This window comes from Vipera berus, assembly GCF_964194415.1.
Source record: "Vipera berus genome assembly, chromosome: Z".
NCBI lineage: Eukaryota > Metazoa > Chordata > Lepidosauria > Squamata > Viperidae > Vipera > Vipera berus.
The window spans coordinates 95,576,836-95,598,176 of record NC_138205.1 but is presented as its reverse complement, the minus strand read 5'-3'; the positions used below and the strand labels follow the sequence as shown (position 1 = coordinate 95,598,176).

At 35.9% G+C, this 21,341-nt stretch overlaps 1 long non-coding RNA gene across 2 annotated transcripts in view; it reads right to left on the bottom strand.

The window, feature by feature from the left end:
- Positions 1-5,628: 5,628 nt before the first annotated feature.
- The window catches only part of LOC308678305, a 39,636-nt gene continuing 23,923 nt past the window's right edge, over positions 5,629-21,341 (bottom strand). For both annotated transcript variants that reach the window (XR_014028638.1, XR_014028639.1), the window contains exons 2-4: positions 15,471-15,601; positions 10,998-11,078; positions 5,629-5,792 (exon numbers count right to left, since the gene is read on the bottom strand). This is a non-coding gene — a long non-coding RNA (uncharacterized lncRNA). The remainder of the gene's footprint in view (positions 5,793-10,997; positions 11,079-15,470; positions 15,602-21,341) is intronic.

Genomic DNA, 21,341 nt, shown 5'->3' with positions numbered 1-21,341 from the left:
ATGTTCTGCAGAAGTTTAAACATGGTCTCTCTGTTTCTAATACAATGTCTTAACATTGCACCAACCTAACTTTTTATCATTGAAACATACACGTGATAATATAAACCACATTAGAAATAACTCAGGCACCACACAAGTTATGTAGCAAGTAAACACATGGTCACTCATAAAGGACTCAAATGTCTATACACCAATGCACAGAGTATGAACAGCAAGCAGGGTGAACTAGAAATTCAGGTAAATGAGGGCAGATATGATATTGTTGCCATTACGGAAACATGGTGGGATGAAAGACACAAATGGAACACATAGCTAGAGGGTTTTAAATTACTTAAAAGAAACAAGACCAAACAAAAGAGGAAGTGCAGTTGCTCTCTATATAAGAAATAACTACATCTCTACAGAAATAGAGCACAACCATAATGAAAACAGTCTTGAATGCATTTGGGTCAATATAAAAAAAGGGGGGGAATGACATTGCCATAGGTGTATACTATAGGCCACCCAACCAAACAGAGGAAATAGATGAACTTTTTGCTGGTCAGCTAACTAAGGTATGTAGGAAGCACATGACAATGTGCACAGTAATGGGGGACTTTAATTACCCTGACATCAACTGGGAGACAAACTCTGCACCAAGTGGAAGATCAAACAAATTCCTGACAAACCTAGCAGACAACTTTGTCTCCCAAAAAGTAGTGAAGGGAACTAGGGGATTAGCCATATTGGATCGAATCCTCACTAACAGAGATGAAATGATAGAAGGTGTTGAAGCCATAGAAACCTTGGGGGGGGGAGTGATCATGCAATTTTGGAATTCAACATTATGGAAGCACAAGCAATTGAACACAGTCAAACTAGAGTCTTGGATTTTAAGAGAGCTAATTTCAATAAATGTAGAGAGAGTTTGGGAAGGATTCCATGGATGAGAATCCTAAAGAGGAAAACAACTCAAGAAGCTTGGGAAATTTTGAAAAGTGAGATAATAAAAGTCCAGTCTAGCACAATATCAACAAAGAGGAAAAATAACAGCTCTCAAAAGAAACCAGCATGGGTGCATAAAGAACTCTCTGATAAACTGAAAGATAAAAAGGACAAGTATAAAAAGTGGAAAGAGGGGCACATAACTAAGGCAGAATATCAGCAAATAGCCCATGCCTGCAAAGATAAAGTGAGGAAAGCTAAGGCTCAAAATGAACTATGGCTTGTGACCAAAGTCAAAAATAACAAAAAAAGCCTCTTTCAACATGTAAAAAACAAGAAAAAAGTTAATGAAATGATTGGTCCATTAGTGGGGGAAAGTGGCAAGAAGGTAACAAGCAACAGGGAGAAAGCAGAACTATTTAACTCATTTTTTTGCATTTGTCTTTACACAAAGGGGAAAAACTAGTGCAACCTAACAAAAACAGTACTATAAAAAATAGATTAGAAACACAAGTTAAGATAGGCAAGAAAATGATAAGTGAGCACCTATGCAGCCTAGACAAGTTCAAATCACCAGGACCAGATGGATTACACCCCAAGGTTCTCAAGGAACTGGCAGACATGATCTCAGAACCACTGAACTATATTTTTCAAAGATCCTGGAGCACTGGGGAACTACCAGAGGACTGGAAAAGAGCTGATGTAGTTCCCATCTTCAAAAAGGGGGAAAAATAGATCCAGGAAACTACAGACCTAACAGCCTGACCTCAATACCTGGGAAGATTCTGGAAAAGATAATCAAACAACAAATCAGTGAACACCTAGAGGCAGACAAAGTTATTACTAAAAGCCAACATGGATTTATAAAAAACAGATCATGCCAGACAAATCTTATTGCATTCTTTGACCAAATGACAAAATTAGTGGGCCAGAGGAATGCTGTGGATATAATTTACATGGACTTCAGTAAGGCATTTGATAAAGTAGATCACAACCTACTACTTGATAAGACAGAAAAATGTGGGTTAGACAGCATCACCACCAGATGGATTTGTAGCTGGCTGACCAAGCGTACTCAGCGTGTGGTCTCAATGGAACTGCATCTATATGAAGGGAAGTATGTAGTGGGGTGCCCCAGGACTCTGTTCTAGGCCCAGTGCTTTTCAACATCTTCATCAACAATTTGGATGAGGGGATAGATGGGGAACTCATCAAATTTGCAGATGACATCAAGCTGGCAGGAATAGCCAACACTCAAGAAGTTAGGCTTAAGATACAGAAGGACCTTGACAGACTTGACCATTGGTCACTATCTAATAAAATGAAATTCAGTGGTGAAAAAAGTAAGGTTCTACATTTAGGCAAGAAAAACCAAATGTGCAGGTATAGTATAGGTCAGGGGTCGGTATCTTAAACACTCAAAGATCCAGTTGGACCCATTTCCCAGAGAAAACACTGGGAGCCGCAAAACTCACACGCACGTGAAGGGGAGGGAGCTTGATTGAAAAATTTAATTAAAAAGAAATAGAGGCTGCTGTGCATCAGTTCTCTCTCTCTTTCTCTCCCTCCACCCTCTCCCCCCCCTCTCTCTGATCTTCTGCTTACCTGGCAAGCTGGCTTCATGCAGTTCTCCAACAAGCTAACACACATTCTTATTGGGCTGGCTCTCCTGCCCTTGGTCTGCCAGTCCTCTTCCCCCAGAGAGAGAGAGAGAGAGAGAGAGAGAGAGAGGCGCAAGTGCCTCTCTCTGTTTATCTCTCTCTCTCTGCAAATGGCACAGGATGACTGGGAGCCTCAGAAGGAGGCTGAAAGAGCCACATGCCAACCCGTAATATAGGTGGTACCTTGCTCAATAGTAGCAACTGTGAGAGGGATCTCGGAGTCCTAGTGGACAATCGCTTAGATATGAGCCAGCAGTGTGCTGCAACTGCCAAAAAAGCCAACACAGTGTTAGGCTGCATTAACAGAGGGACAGAATCAAGATCACGTGAAGTATTAATACCACTTTACAATGCCTTGGTAAGGCCACACTTGGAATACTGCATCCACTTTTGGTCACCATGATGTAAAAAAGATGTGGAGACTCTGGAAAGAGTACAGAGAAGAGCAACAAAGATTATTAGAGGTGTGGAAGCTAAAACATATAGGGAACAGCTGCTGGAATTGGGTATGTGTAGTTTAATGAAGAGAAGGACTAGAGGTGAAATGATAACAGTGCTCCAATATCTCAGGGGCTGCCAGAAAGAAGAGGGAGTCAAGCTATTCTCCAAAGCGCCCAAAGGCAGGACAAGAAGCAACGGATGGGAACTAATCCAGGAGAGAAGCAACCTAGAACTAAGGAGAAACTTCCTGACAGTTAGAACAATTAACCAGTGGAACAACCTGCCTCCAGAAGCGTTTAATGCTCCAACACTGGAAGTTTTTAAGAAGAGACTGGACAGCCATTTGTCTGAAATGGTATAGGGTTTCCTGCCTGAGCAGGGAGGGGACTGGACTAGATGACCTCCAAGGTCCCTTCCATTATTATTGTTGTTGTTGTTGTTGTTGTTGTTGTTGTTATTATTATTATTATTATTATTATTATTATTATTGTGTCTGATGTGCATTTACCATTCTGTAAGACTACATACAATACAATATATGCAACAATCATCTTTCAGAAGTAACTCAAAAAGAAATGTGTAAAAGAAAATACTGAATTGGAATAAATGATGAAATATACAAATGCTGGGACTTACATATTTGTATCAGGCACTAGGAGGCAAGTTCATAATCACAGGTTATATAGTGGCATGTGTGTTGTCACTTTGATGTCATCTGGTGCAAGTATTTCTGCTCTGTGTGCCTTATGTTAGAAATTTTGTCAAGTGATAATATGAAATTTTCAAAACTTTTACGGCATTTTCTAACAAAATCTGGCAAACTTACTGGTAAATCAAAACTGTTTCTTCAAAACTAATGCAAGCAATGACTTCTATTTGGACAGTAATGGGTTTAGTTGCTAGGGATATGGAGAAGAAAGCAAAACAACAAAGGCATTGTTCACACTTGTATTTCTTGAAGCCTAAATGGATAAAAGTCATCCTATCCCTGAGAAGCTTATAAATCTATGCTTAGAAAAAAGGCAGGACAAGCTACTGACACCGTCTTGGTGAATCATGATATGCAACATCATAAAAAAATCTATGATGGACAATGTGTAGGAGCAATTACTAGCATATGTGCATGTTAATAAATGTTAGCAGTACAACTGGACAAAATTGTGATCTCCAAAGCATGGATAGTTGTCTAATTTTTGGTCCCTTCATTTTCCAAACATTTAATTAGTGGTCTGTGATTACAAAAAGTTTGAGAAGCACAGATCTCTAAGGATACGCTTAAGAGAAAAAAAATGTATATAATTTTTATCAGGTTTTATTCTTCCACAAACATTAGGTCCTTATTTTACTATGAAAGTCTTGAGGATTGCATGAGCATGATTTAATTGTTCTTCTCAAGGATAGATTCAGGGTCATTTCATTGATTTACAAAGCTTTTAATGATAGTTTCTCATACCATTGCATAGTGCCACCTAATTGGTATATGCAGTCTCTCTTCCCTTAATTTTCAGATATTTATTGGTGTCTCATATATAGGATTTAACATGATTACCACATATTTTTTGGGTGTGTGTGTGAAATTCTTCTAGTTGTACATAGTGTATATTCTATGAGTATCTTCAGTTACATTGATCATAAGGAGGCACCACATAACTGGCGTCAGCTTTATTGCACAGATACTTACATCTAAAGAGTCTCAATAATATTGTTTATGCTTGCGTGTATATACTTTAGCATGTATTCCATTGTTACAATAATTATTTTATTATCTTTCTCTGCTTAATTTAAAATAAGCAATAAATGAAGTATATTTAGAAAGGTGTGTGTTAACATCATTGTTATTTTATTTTCCTCTTCTGGACTTATATTTCATTTAGTAATCAATTGATCAATCAATAACACATATCTAGAAAACTTAAAATGCAGTTTTAATGCCAGTGCATTTGTGTAAAATTAGGGAAAGTGCTCTTGTGAGTGAACATATGCATAATTGAAGAGAAACTATTTAATCTGTCCCTCATTTGCTCTGCTATTAATTTAAACCATTTTAGTTTTTGTTAAAATACCCCAAATGCTCATATGCTCTTAGGTAGCTTTGGCAAACATCCTTCTAAAACAGGCACTTGGAAGAGTCGGAAAATATTCAGATATGAAGGCCTTTGAAGTGTCAAATTGGCCAAATGTAAGAAAACTGACAGAGATCTCAGTGAAAGATTTGCAAGACCGTGCTACATGTTCACATATGGCCATTCTGGTGTTATACACACAAGAGCTTGATCATATTCTGGCAACTTTCCAGCAGTGAAATATCATATCAGAAAGATATTCTACTATCTTCCTTTTGAAAGTTTTGTATTTTTGGCAAAGATGATTACAATACCATCAGCTTCAAAAAAGAAAGAGAGCGCCCTCTAGCCTCCATCCTTCAGAAGAGCCTTGATCTCAGCACTGAGTTTTTACCCTTTTAAATTAGGAGTTTTATTTCCTTGGCAGTAGTTTTATAATCAAAACATTAATCATGAATCCACTGCATACTTATAGTTATTTAGCTTATCTCTGCTACTCAAATAAAAGAAGCATTGTACGGAATACAAAATATGTTATAATCAGTTTTTGCAACAGTTTATTAGATGACTTTAGAACACTGTTTTGCAAACATGGCAACTTTCAGATGTATGTGAACTTCAACTTCCAGAACTCCAAGTTCACAAGAGGCAGAGTTTGCCTCATACTGGATAATTGTGAAATCCTTCAGTTCTGATAACAGATCTGCAGATTACAAAATGCAGTTTGTAAGTTACTCTTCAGTCTCAGCAGGAAACATAGGAAACTTATAATAACAAGCCTAGATTCAACTTGTAGCTTATGGATGTGTAGTTTATGAGGGAGGACAAGAAGGAGTAAGTGATTAATTCTCCATTGTAATGTGAACTCTGCCTCTTATATACTGGGATATGACATTACAATGGAACATTATTCTGGTATTAACTGTAGTTATGCCTATGAATGAGGTTATGCCTATAAAATCTAATTCTTACATATCCAAAGCTGCCTTTTACCTAAAATTCAGCCTGAAGTAAAACATTACATGAAAAAAATACACCTTCAGGACATATGAAAAAGTTATCCCAAGTATTATCAGTCACTTTGAATTTCTATAGCTCTTCGTATTGTAATATCTTCCTTTGCTGCAGTGCTGGTGAAGTGTCAAGAGTAAACTCTTACTTCATTATGGAATCAAAACAGCTAATTCTTTCAAACTGCTATGATAAAATATATATGGCTAATGGTTCAAATTCCTGATACATTTTAATTAGTTCTATTTCCTTTTGGTTTAATAGCAACTGACTCTGCTTTACTTGGCTTAGAGCCTTAAGAAATGTGTTCACTAATGTTTAATTCAAGTATTTTTCCTAGCCTAGAGGTGATCTCTGGATTACTGAGCATATTATCTTTTCCTGAATTTAAGTGATGGTGTTGAAAATGGCCTTATCCTTTCTAAAGGATCAATAACCCAAATGTTCCTTTGAGCAACAATGGCAATGGCTATCTCTGGCATTTGTTGCAAAAAAATTGGTACTTCTGAAATTAAAGCAACAATTAACACCCAGAACAAAATTAGGAATAGTCTTAAAGTGAAATGTTGAAATGAAAAATCTTTATTTATTATAAATGTTGGTTATATATATTTCAAAGTGCTATTAAAATCCACTTTCCGTTCTCTAAAATAATTTATCTAAATATTTTCTGAAATCAGTCTTTTAGCATCTGATATAACTAATGGATCTAATAATCAAAGTGGTATATCTTTTTGACAGCCAAAGAGAAAAATAACACAAGGCAAATTACATTCTAAAATTTAAAAATGATACTCCAGTAGGGAGGTAGCTATGGCAGGCCAGGGGCTCTCCCAAGGTAGAAACAATTTTAACTAGGCACCTTACAACAATCCAGCAGTTATAGATCAATTTTTATCATAAAGAGATTCACAGGAAATTGGGATGGGATGAGAGTTACTTTTTTAAAATGGGTTGAATAATGATTAAATTTATCTTCCTCCCAGGCATTGAGCTTTCTAAAAATGAGTGTTGAGGGACATAGATGAGTAAGATACCTGCCACATAGAAATTTGACTGGAAAGTTACAAAAAGAAAAAGAATAATACTGATATGCATTGTAGGAGGACAGCTGTGCTAGTCTATGATGGTAAAAAAGTCAGCTTATGAAATCTTATTCCAGAAAAGGTGCTACATATTCCAGCATATTTTGTATAACCAAATGGGAAATCTTAACAATTTTTCAGAGAACTGTTACATCATCCCAATTTTTCTTGGCAGCTTGGGTTTGTTTCCTTATTGATTCAGAAGTAGCACCATTTTTAGTAGACTGAGCTTCAGTTGATCATTCACATCCTAGCAATAGTTAAGATTTCTATGAAATAATACTCAGATACTTATAATTTCAATCAATTATAATGAGAAAGGCATATATATATTATTGCAAATCAATCAATGTTTAATTTGCTGGCTTACAGTTTATTTTTTTTGTGTGATCTTAAGATATTTATGGATGATGGGAAATGGTCAGAATTTCACACTACAACATAGAATGTGCAAATTTTCATGTTGAGTGTTTCTGTCATCTGCAGAAATGTGCTATAGGAATGATGGTAGAATTCGGTGATACTACTTCTAACTCTGATGAGGCACCTCCTGTCCAACGTATGGGTTTATGGTTATCATTACTGGGGGAAACTGACATCTGGAAGCACAATTACAGTGCAGCTTTCATGGAACCAAAACTAGAATTGGTTATAGCTTCCAGAGATCTCTAGGAGTTTTCTGATCCAAAGTTATAGTCAAATTCTCTGGTGCAGTTCAGAGATAAATGTTAATTCATCACACAGCAAGTTTGCCCTACTCAGCTACTGTAGACATACTAAAACCAGAGACCCAAACATTTTTGAAATGTTGGCTGGTTGATGAAGACATTTTGCAGATGACCTGTTTACTCCTGGTAGGAAAGCAAAAGAAACATTTAATTAGCTACCAAAAAAATCATACTTCAGGAAGTAGCATGTATGTTTCTGAGCCATCAAAGCTGCAATGATTTCAAAATTATGGAACACTAATCAGATAATAAGCATTCTAGACAAACTGGCCTTTGCTATATAAAAAATAAAAAGTCCCAATTGCCTGCCTGGTCTTAAACCTTTGCACTTGTTCATCACCTGGGGAAGAGATGATGTAAGGTATAACTTCTTGTTACAAGGCAGAGTGACAAGATGATGGCTGATCTCTTTCTTTCAGGTTAAAGCCTTAACCAAGGAGTCAAATTGACAGTGAAAGTGGCTGCTCCAAGTTAAAATGCCTGCTGTTTAGCACCAGTGACTAATCCAAAGTCACCCAATTGGTTTTTATGTCTAAGACAGCACTAGAACTCATAGTCTCCTGGTTTCTATATCAGCACTTAATCTATTACATCTGCTGGAGAATTCTGGGAGTCAAAATCCACGCATCTTAAAATGGACACAGTTGAGAAACACTGCGGTGGAGAGATGAAGTTCTACAGGACAGGCACCGCAATTGCGAAGGTACAACTTCACAAATGTAGGGTCCAAGAAGATAGCATTGTTTGATAGGCTTGCCCTAAAGTGTTTCCTTTTTGCTAGATACGATAGAGCAATTTTATCATTTTCTTTCCTATAGCACTATTTTTTTTTAAAAAAAGTAATAACATTGTGCTGTACTTATTTCTGTGTACACGCCTATGTTTGATAATAGATTCTTTCCTTCCTATTTTTCTTTTACTTTTTTTGTTGCACTTTTATCTTTTTTATTTCTTTTTTTCTCTTTTCCCTTCAGTTTTTATCTTCCTTTTAAAAAACCTTTAATTATGGTTGTCTTGTATAAAAAGATAATAGATTGTTGGGCAGGAAGCCACAAAAATTTCTGGTAACAAAATTTAAAAAGCAGAAACAAATATTCCATAACTCTTAGAGAACTTACTCTTTATACTATTATAATATTGTTAGAATAGGTTCCTGTTCCATGTTAGGCCTTTGACATTCTTATATCCTAGTGTAAAAGCCAAGAATAAAGCAAACCTTTTAAGGCAATCATAGAGTTACTCTCATTGCTGGAACTCTTGACTTTTATTACCTTTTCCCATTAAAATTAGATAAGTCTGCCTGCCTAGTTTAGAAAAGACAGCTTCAATGTTCATTATTTTATGGAGTGAAATACTAGCAATACATTTAAATGAGCAAGAAAGTGTGCCTGCTACAAATTGCAATAAATATTTCTTGCTTTCATGTTCAGATCTGGAAAGCTTGCTAGAGAACTGAGGCAAGCCAAGTTTCAATGAATTAAAACACATCTTAATCCATGGCTTCTAAGCTATGTATTCAGAACCCTGCAGAAGATAACTTTATCATGCCAAGTTTGCAAACAAAGATTTAATCTTATGCCAATCTAATAATGTTACTTGGACAATTTTCCTTTTTCAGAGATTGATACAGAGTAGCAAATTCAGTTGTCATGTAAAGCATCCATTGGGATTTTATTCATATGCAACTTTATATTTGTACATGTAGACAGACCTGTACATGTAGACAGATCTGCACCCATTATGTGATTTAATACAAGCCTACATTGAATTTTATGTTTCTTATGCTTTTACTAATTGCATTTGAACAGCTGAAAAAACATTATTGAGCAAATACTATTTGTAATATTTTTCAGGTCCTAAGGGATTTGATTATGCCAATGATTAAGCCAATGTTAGCTCTTACGGAGAACATAAATAGACCTTCAGATAATTTTTTCCTACCTTAATCCTTCTACTGTAGTTTTGCAATGATACATGCATTGCCACTGAAATTGAGTCTACCTATCTTGCTGCTTGCTCTTCTTCTCTATCCTTTCATCTTTCCCAGCATTATGAAATTTCAAGATAGGTATGTATTTGAAGAATGGATGCAAAATGTGATAATTTGAGCTGGGTGATTTTGTTTCTTGTATTAGAATTTGGGATTGATGTGTTCTATGGTCTGCTTGTTTTCTTAACTATCCAGGTATTCTGAGGAATCTTCTTCCACATCATTTTTCATGATTTCCAAGGAAAAAAGACAGATTGAAGATGGCTGTACAAAAAATGGAGCTGACAACCAGAGTGAAGAATGAAGAGCCAACAAGTGAACTCTTAAATTATTCCAAACCACTCTGAACAAGGAGACAACTTGAGATTACTAACAAGTACTCCAGACAACTGCTTCTCACAGGAATACCATAAGATAGTAGTCTCCAGTGTATTCAAAGCTCTGGGAGATGAAGGAATAGCCATCTCCTTCAAACCACAGTCAGTGACTTTTTTTTCTAATCATTTTTGGGAGTTGCTTGTTAACTGCTTTTCAGCTCTTAAAAAATCTTTGTATTGCCAAATTTGACAGCACTGGCTAATTTTCCTTTTAGTCCCTAGTGAATAGAAGTATCAACTACAAACTTAACAATTTTTTTCTTGGAATAAACAATAAAAGGGTGATTAAAAATTGATTTTAGAAAATTATAGAGTAAGGGTCCAGATAAATTTGAAATTAGAATTTAGAAATATATTATTTAGAATTATAAAAAATCATTCCCATGGGAAAATTATTTTGTTTTGATTTAAAAAAATAAGGTAACATTTTAAAAATTAGACAGTAAACTAAAGATTATAATTAAAGGGCAAAAATACATAAATTCAGCATAATTACAGAAACAAAATATTCTACCATTGGACATACTGAGGGATATTTTAAAAAAATGAACTCAGAAGTTCATAATAATAATATCTACAGAGCATCTGCCTTTATTGTGACCCTTTGTCTACAAAATGTTATGGAAGAGGAACAACTAACATGATATAGGGGAAGGAGTGTTAGTACTTGGGGATAAAGCTAAAAGAAGGATCAGCCTTGAATGTCTACATACTTACAAGCAAGTTAAGTCCAACACCCTCTTGAATTCCCTTGACCCTCTTCTAACTCCTAGCAGATGCTGTTACTTGAGAATATTCCTAAATGTGAGTAGCAATAAATCATTTCAAATTAATTAAATCTTCACATGCAGGCCTGATTTTTCATACCTGACATATGATCAAAACTCAGTTGAAAATGAGTTTAGAAATGGTTTTACAAATGACAGGATGACATGGAAAAGGATGTTACACTTGACATACAAAAGCTGATGTTTTAATAATTAAATGTATATACAAATAATAAGTAAGAGAGTAACGAGGATAATATTCCCATATAGGATTCCCAAAATAGGTTTTTAAGTTTTAAAGAATGTCATGAAAAGGGACAAAGAAGACATAAAAAAAGTTGGACTAAAAAGATGTTTTATGAGAAAATGAATACAATTTTGGTTTATTTGAGCGAGGTTAATAACGTTTATTTTATTTATTTATTTCTATTCCACATTTATTATTTTTTTCTACAAATAACTGAAGGCAAAGAACATATCCAACACACATTCTTCCTCTTATTTTCCCCACCACAACAAAAACCCTGTGAAGTGAATTGGGCAGAGAGAGAGGGACTGGCCCAAGGTCACCCAGCTGGCTTTCATGGCTTAGGTAGGACTAGAACTCATGTCTCCTGCTCTTTAGTCTGATATATTAATCATTAGATTAAACTGATTCTCAGTAACAACAGTTAAATTGTTATTTTTGGAATGGACGTTTGCTGATACCAGGAGTGAAGTGACAATGTTTTGCGGATTGTTTATAGATAAGAAATGGGATATGGGAAGAAGAGATCAATTGTTGTATTTCAAGAGGAGGTGATAGGTTACTGAAATTGTTTATATGTAATGAAAGTTGGTAGTCATTTCTTTTTATTTACTATATTCTTATTTTTCTTTATTTTCTATTTTTATTTTCCCATTTTTTCTTTTCTTCTTTTAGTCTTTCTATTGTTTTATCTTTAGTTTGTATTAGCTTTTACTATTGTAATTATAATCTTTGATAAAATTACTATATAAAAATGGAGTCCTCTCCCATATCAACATTCAAAAGCATCAATACTCTCTATTCTGCTTCTCCAAAGTCCAACTTTTACTTCATCAAATATCATGCGAAAAACTAATACATGATTCTGATCTTTGTAGATGTGTCACAGCATCAGAACATCTGTAATAAAGCCTATCAAGTGTTAGATTGTGGTGCATTTCTTGACTGTTAGTTCCTTTACTGTTGACAGTGAATTCCAAAAAGCAGAGGCTATCCAGCACTTCAATATCTTGTCAGTTCCAGGTTGGTTCCTGTACCTGTTGGTTGCTGTACCTATACTTCTGAATAATTCCATTGTAGTCCCATTTCCCCCCCATGATCCTTGATTTTCATTGCTATAGCTTTCAGCCTTTTCAGCTACCAGAGTAATCTCAGCGAAATGCAGGCTACTAATGTTTTTCTCGCTAATTTTAAAACTATGTTTATCTTCCAATCCAGCCTTACTCAATATATATTATGTATATAAACTTAATAAATATAGAATATTACATTCCTGTCTCATTCCTTTGCCAGTTTTATATCATATTTCACATAGACTGCAGTTTCCTGACCTGTGTACAGATATCTCATAAAGACAATATTCAGGGATTTCCATTTTCATAAGCACAGTCCACAGTTTAAAATTGTCAACATAATCAAATGAATCTCCGTTGAGTATATAAATTAAGCAGATATTGACTTATTTTTTTGTAGTTTTTGGCTTATCTGGCATACATCGGCAATTATGCCTCATGTACTTTGGCCTTTTCTAAATATCTGGCATCTTTCTTTAAATGTAAGGTTCTAATGTACACTGAATGACCTAATTATTATTTTGCTGACATATGAGATTAAGAGGATTGTTGTACATGCTGTTATTTTTTGTTGGTTGTTGTCATTCACACGTAGGCTGACCTTTTTTAATGTGTTGGCCACTGTGTCCTTAACTATAGTTTGCAAAGCAAAGCAATCTAAGGATGAAACCTCTTTTTGAATTCAAAGATCTTTTGGAAGTTTTTTCTTGTTTTTCCAAGTTGATTTTTATCTTGAATATATTTACAGATGTCAGTGCAATACTGTTTCTTGTCTCTTTTAAAATTCATCATTAAGTTCCCTCCTGAGATGTTTCTCTCTCTAGACTTTGGCAATTTAAAGAAAATCCAGTTTTCTTCCTTACATGTCATAGTCTTAGACTATATGAATTTCAAATTCATATTTAATAATAGTCCTGATATATTCTTGTTCCCTGTCCCTAAGCTGCAGAAGTTTTTCATTTTTCCTTGGGAATGGTAGCTATATGCTCAGTTTCATGGTGTGAATGATGGTTGATTTTGTTCTTTTACTTCAGACTTCAATCTCGCACACAAGCAATCTGTTGCACAGACAATCATCACTAGTCACATCTTTATTGTTCCAAGTCCTAATTCCAGTCAATTTGATTTCAGTGCATTTCATCTTGTTATGACCATATACAATATATATAGTTAGTATTCACAGAAAATTATTACCGATGAAAAAAGTTATAGGATACCAAAATATAATTAATAGGGTCTTATTTATTGGATAATTTATTCTTCATTTATGTTCACACAAGAATAATTTGATTTTTAAGATTCAGTTCAAATAGGCACATAATCAAATTAAATATGATAAAAAGTAAGTAACATGTAATATCATTAACATGTTTAACATGGTTTTAAACCATACAAAACAGCAAACAGTCTGCAGTATGATGAATTGGGAATGCAGGAATAGTTCGATGGGGTGAAAGTAGAGATATATGTAATTCATCTTTTGTTGATTGTAAAAAAATTAACACTCAAGAAAAAGATGTGTTCCGATTCCTTTCTAAAAAATTTTTTAAATAAAATCTATAAATTTCTGGTCTATGTACTGTATAAAAAGTGCTTGTTAAAATGCATAATCTATTTTGCATACTCAGGAGGAAAATATACCGGTAATTGTCTTCTATGGATTTCAGGAAACATATATTGGCTGTTAAAGTGGTTTATCCATCTGTTTATACTTTCACACAGAAAATGTAGTGACTATTTTGTTCTGTGCAACAAATAGAAATGCCAGTTCAGAAGTGGAAAAAGGGCTCTGGTTTTTGTCTTAATATGTTGTGACATTTAAGTTCATTTGCCTGATTGGTTCCTTTCTCTTGTTTTTTCCTTTCCCCTATGCCTTAATTATAGCTATAATATGAAGTTTACTATGATCTTATGGGGTTACGAGTTCTGGAACTCTTAGGAGACAAATGTCCCACATAGCTTGACGTGAAATTGCATATGTAGTGGCAAATTTTAGATAAGCACATTTGCAAATGAGCTGCAATTAGCTAGCATTAATAATTACTGCTACAAATACTACTGAGGAAAGTAACTGAAGTTAAGTGGGAAAAGAATGTCCACAACTATCTCATGGCTAAGATGACATTTATATCGTATGTTTATCTCTCCAATCAAGTTCTCTACCCACTTTCATTTTTAGATATTAACTGATGTATGGCAGAGGACCAGTGTGCTGTTACATCAGCCATAAAGTATTATGCAGTGCATATTGTGCTGCCACCATGTGGTTGTTTGGGAACTACAACATTTATGTTAATTTGTTCAGCCAACCCCTCCCATTTGTGACGTACTTCCTCCTTCTTCTTAACCCTGAATGTTCTATCACTTCCTGGCACCATTATATGCGGCCTGCTCTCATGGTAGGACCATTACTGTCTTTGACCTTGAAATACCGTCCATTTCATCATCTACTACATCTTGTCTGCTGTAATTTTCTCTGCATGCAAATAAAGGTCCTCGTGGATGATAAAAAGGTAATTTCATGAGTTCTGCTATCTGGCAAATGCTGTCAGCAGTGATAGTATCCACTTATACAGGCCAGGCACATGTGTCTCAGCAAGGGGATACATCATTAAACAACAGTCTGAGTCAGAATAACCAGCTTGATGACTGCTTCTTACAACTAACTCCCGATGTGAGGGTCCATAGCCAAACTGTCCTCTCATGTGTGTCTTCCTAGGAAATGCTTTATAAATATAGACTCAAACAATATATTTTTAAAATTACTCTGTACATTATATAGTATATATAAGAAACACAGATTATAAAAGATAATAGCCATTTGGTTGTAAAACTGAATGGGGGAATAGAGTGCATGGATAGATACACTAGTGCCTAATAAAAACAAGTAGAAAAAAAAGAATTTGGGAAATTAAAAGATAAAGGGAAAAACTCCTGGTAATTACACAGAGATAGTTTTCTTGGCTACTTTACAGAGAAGATTTGTGGTTATCTTCTGCTGGAATCTTTCCCCCCACCAACTTCTAGGTTAATATATACCTCTGGGCCTTTCTCATTGTCTTCCTCCCAAACACTTCAACAATATTATTAAATTTTCAGATACCTGAAGGTCATTTATGTTTCCATAGGCTACCAAATAAAGAGTAGAAAGAGCATCATAGACATCATAGGTCCAAATTTCTATAAGATGTGAACGCTCCTATGCTAATTAAATGTTGGACTTGGAAAATGAAACTGAAACAAGATAAAAGGAAATGGAAGAAAAACAGAGCATCCCAAGTTAAAAAAAGAGTATAAACATCTTCACTTGATCATGGATGGGTCATGGATATCTAAAATAACATTATACCCAAGGCAACCTCTAATCTTCCACTTTGGATTAATGAACTTGATTGATACATAAAATAAGTGGCCATCTCTGAATACCTGTCTTGTATAGAAATATAGTCAAATGTTATTCTTATACAATTAATTTATGTAGAAATGGAAACCACTACAATTTGGAATAAAAGTCAATTAGAAGGTGGCCAATGGCTGTATTTAGTTGAAGACAACTTACAATTTGTCTGTAAATGACTGCAATCATGTGTAACTAGGCTTTGGGTGCAATAAGTACAATAAGTGTTGGGGTGTGGGAGGCCTGGCTGTGGTGGTCCTTCCAGTAAGGTAAGCAGGTATGGGGCACATGGGGCAGCTTCACCCCCTCCACCCCTGCCCTAACTTGATTTTTAGGGGTGTGCCTCACCTCAAAACTAGGGCTTAGTTTTGGAGTAGGGCTTACATTAGGTCCACCCCCAAAAATCAAACTAGGGGCTTACTATTGGGCTGGGTCTAACTTTCGGGGAAATACTGTAATCCTAAAAATGGATTTAGTGCAAATACGATGCTACATAAATATCATATGAACTTGTCATGGAATAATCTTGGAAACCAAACAAATCTGCCTTGGACTACCCAGAAAAGAAGAAGGAACCAGAGCAATTAATATCAGGATTCAGATCATTTATAGCATATGATTCAAATAAGGAGAATACTTTAGGACTGTGCTGAGAGTGGAGCTGGACAGCATGATAAAACAGGATAATCTGATTACAAAAAATTAAGAGTCTTTATCAAGTGGCATTAATAATGAAAATCAGAATTTCAAAGTTATTCAACAAGGCACATATAGGTATTACTGACAAAAACAAAGAAAAGGCATTATATGGATATGTGGAAGGCAAATATTTAAGCATTTTGTGAATTGTGACACCATGCATTTATTAGTTTGGTATCCTCATGGTTATATGGTGATAACCTGGCAATTAAAAAAGGATTTGCACATGTTTGTAACATGTAAATACATGATTATATGAAAATGCAGAAAATTGATATGGAGGAGGTAGAATAAAATCAAAGTGGAAGTGATGAGGGTGAAAACAAGGGCTCCCTACTTATTAGGAGAGATAGGAAGGGCTGCTAATAGTGGAGACAAAGGGGACCAGTAGTTTGGTGGTCATTTGCAAATCTGCCTGGATAAGTATTGGAAGATAATGTTGTGGAAACCTGTAGATTCTGCATTTGAATGTACACTTAATCTAAACTCAAGAATAGGACATTATCGTGTCAAAGATGCTCCTTTGCTGTTGCTGCATTATACTATCTCAATTACATTCCTAAGCCTTAGAAAATAGATTTATTTTTTTAATCTGAATTGTAATCCATTCCAAAATAAATTAAGAATCCAGGTTTCTTGAAATATTGACAAGAAAATGAAATCAATTGTTTTCAGTTCTGCAAGTAATGAAGTTGGGAATATGTTGAGCATTAGAATCTGCAAGTATTTGATATATGCTGCAAGGTTAATAGGATATCTAAGTTTGGAATGGTTGCTGTTAGGAACAGAGTGCAGAAAGACAAATCAGTTTAAAGTGATTATATTTCACAGCACACTTCAAGAGTCAAGAGGTACTTGACTTGTAATCTGTTCATGTCTTCTAAAACAGATTCATACAAGTTTTATTCAAGTTAAGAGAATAACAAGCTACAATCATAGCTTGTGCAGGACAGATTTCCTATAGACTTTTGCCACTGAAATGAACAGGGACATTGTTACATTTCTTTAACATATTTTAATTTCTTTGAAATTTCTATTACTGGAAGCCAATATCCAACAGTAATTTTAAGTTAATTTACACCCATAAACCAATGCATGTTCATGCAGAGATTGCATTGATTTGTTTAGTTGCCTAGGAATAAATTTTTCCAATTAAATAGGAATTGCTTGAGTAGATAAGCATAATAATGGTAACTGATTTTAAAGTAAAAATGAAGGGACTGTACATCAAAAGTGCATCAGAAATCAGTTTATTTTAGTAAAGAATGATATCAGGTTAATACGAACATTATATATGTATATAATCAATGATTTAGGATTATAGAACTGCTGGAAAAGAAAAAGTGAGATGAAAACTCAGTTATACTGGAAAAATACATGGAAGAAAATTTGTAACTATCCCATGCTCTCAGAATTCCAAACTAGCATCAGCTATATTTGGTCTGCAGTTCCTTAAATACTCTGCTCATGGTTTTTGCAGAATTTCTTACAAATTCCCTATAACTGTAATGCAAACTATTTGCCTATGCCTTGTAAGATTTAATTAAGCAAACCAGAAATATTTTAAATAGGATTTATTATTTTCAAATGGTAAAATGCTGGAATTAGACAGAGAACACATGTAAAAACAACTCCTCTTAAAGACCTATGCACATCAGTAAACCCAAATCATTTATCTTGGTATTGATCAGGCTTCTTGCTGTACCTTCCATTAAACAAAAAGTTAGGATTTTCAAATTTATTTCTAACAATGCCTCTAGGCATTCTCCAATTATAGTCCAATCTTTAACTCTGTCTTTAATATTTAACTAGTCCACATGAAAACTCAAGTCCCCCCAGATTAATCCCAAGTAATTCTGTACGGTTCAATTGTTTTGCCACTGACAGCAGTTTGTCTAGTAAATAATACTACTACTACTAATAATAATAATAAACATTGAAGGAAAATGTGATAACAACTTGACATGGGCATGGCTTAAGATGGGAACCATCAAAAAAGAAACAGAAGGCTTAATACTGGCTGCTCAAGAACAAGCACTACAATCTAATGCCATGAAAGCGAAGATACAAAAATCTACTGACAATCCAAACTGCCGACTTTGCAATGACAAAGTTGAACCTGTTTCACTTTTAATATGTGAGTGCAGCAAAATTGCGCAAACTGATTACAAAGCTAGACATGACCGAGTTGCTAAAAAAATCCACTGGGCATTGTGTAAAAAATACGACTTGCCTGTGTCTGAAAAGTCGTGGGAACATAGGGTGGAAAAAGTTGTCAAGAATGAGAGGGTGAAGATCTTGTGGGACTTCCGAATACAGACAGAGCACCATTTGGAACACAACACGCCAGATATCGCAGTCATAGAGAACCGAAGTGTACAGTTGATTGATATCGCTGTACCACGGAGATGTCAGAGTCGAAGAAAAAGAACTGAAAAAAATTACGAAATACTGCTACCTGGCCATCAAAACTGCGCAATTATGGATGAAATGTGTAACAGTGATACCCATTGTCATCAGGGCACTGGGAACTATGTCCAAAAACTTTGCAAAATACATCAAGAAATACATCAAAATACATCAACCATTAGAGCCAGTCAATTTGAGTGTTCAGTTGACTGAGATTCATGTTTTATGAATAAAAGTTTTATAATAATAATATGGAAGGGTTCTTGGAGATCATATAGTCCAACTCCTTGCTAAGGCTAGAAACTCTATACCACTTCAGACAAATGACTGTCCAGTCTCTTCTTAAAAACTTCCAGCCTTTGAGCATTAACTGCTTCTGGAGGCAGGTTGTTCCACTGATTAATTGTTCTGTCAGGAAATTTAGTTCTAGGTTGCTTCTCTCTTTGGTTAGTTTCTATGTGTTGCTTCTTGTCCTGCCCTCAGGTGCTTTGGAGAATAGCTTGATTCCCTCTTCTTTTGTGGCAACCCCTGAGATATTGGAACACTACTATCATGTCACTCTTAGTCCTTCTCTTCATTAAACTAAGGTAAAGGTTCCCCCGCACATACGTGCTAGTCATTTCCAACTCTAGGGGGCGGTGCTCATCTCCGTTTCAAAGCCAAAGAGCCAGCACTTGTCCGAGGACGTCTCCATGGTCATGTGGCCGGCATGACTAGACGCCAAAGGCGCATGGAATGCTATTACCTTCCCACTGTAGTGCTCCCTATTTTTCTACCTGCATTTTTACGTGCTTTCGAACTGCTAGGTTGGCAGAAGCTGGGACGAGTAACAGGCTCTGTTACACGGCACTCGGGATTCAACCCGCCAAACTGCCAACCATCTGGTCGACAAGCTCAGCGTCCTAACCCACTGAGCCACCGTGTCCCTCTTTATTAAACTAAACATACCCAATTCCAGCAACTGTTCCTTATGTTTTAGCCTCCAGTCCCCTAATTATCTTTGTTGCTCTTCTCTGTACTCTTTCTAGTCTCGACATCTTTTTTACATCATGGTGGCCAAAACTGGATGCAGTATTCCAAGTGTGGCCTTACCAAGGCACTGTAAAGTGGTATTAACACTTCACGTGATCTTGACTCTGTCCCTGTTAATACAGACTAGAACAGGGGTGTCAAACTGCCGGCCTGCGGGCCAGACATGTCATCAGGAAACTGCGCTCATCTCATTGCTGGCAATGGAGAAAAAGCTCCGATACGTCGTGTATCATCACAAGTTTGACATGTCTGGCCTAGAACGTGTTGGTTTTTTTGGCTGCTGCAGCACATTGCTGGCTCATATTTAAGTGATTGTCCACTAGGACTCTGAGATTCCTCTCACAATTACTACTATTGAGCAAGGTACCAGCTATACTATACCTGTGCATTTGTTTTTTCTTGCCTAAATGTAGAACCTTACTTTTTTCACCGCTGAATTTCATTTTATTAGATAGCACCCAACGGTCAGGTCTGTCAAGATCCTTCTGTATCTTAAGCCTATCTTCTTGAGTGTTGGCTATTCCTGCCAGCTTGGTGTCATCTGCAAATTTGATGCGTTCCCTATTTATCCCCTCATCCAAATATTTGATGAAGATGTTGAAGAACACTGGGCCCAGAACAAAGCCCTGGGGCACACCACTGCACACTTCCCTCCATGTAGATGTAGCTCCATTGAGGACCACAGGGTGAGTACAGCCAGTCAGCCAGCTACGAATCCATCATCTGATGATGCTGTCTAACCCACATTTTTCTATCTTATTAAGTAGTAGGTTGTGATCTACTTAATGAAATGCCTTACTGAAGTCCAAGTAAATTATATCCACAGCATTCCTCTGGTTCACTAATTTTGTCACATGTTCAAAGAATGCAATAAGATTTGTCTAATATATATATATATATATATATATATATATATATATATATATATATATATATATATATATATATGTGTGTGTGTGTGTGTGTGTGTGTGTGTGTGTGTGTGTGTGTGTGTACTCAATTGGCCACACCCACCCAATAAGCCACACCCACCCAGCACCTGACGATACATAAGTGTGTTCTGAGTTGCAGTTTGGTCTCTAAAATGTTCACCATCACTGACCTAGGTTATAATCCATGTGGTCCTGGTGATTTGAACTCATCTAGGGTGGACAGGTGCTCACTTAACATTTTCTTGCTTATCTTAACTTGTGTTTCTAATTTATTTTTTACAGTACTGTTTTTGATAGGTTGGACTGGTTTTTCCCTTTGTATAAATTAGAAACAATTCTTCTGGGACTTCTGGTTTTGCACTGTAGCACTTGGCCATGTGATTGTGGAGCTCCGCACCCCACGGCTAGTTTCGCCCTGCCAGGGGACCCTAAATGGGACAAAAGTCACCATGGAGAGGCGACAAAGAAAGAGGGGTGCTCTGACGATCACGGAACAACGGCGGTC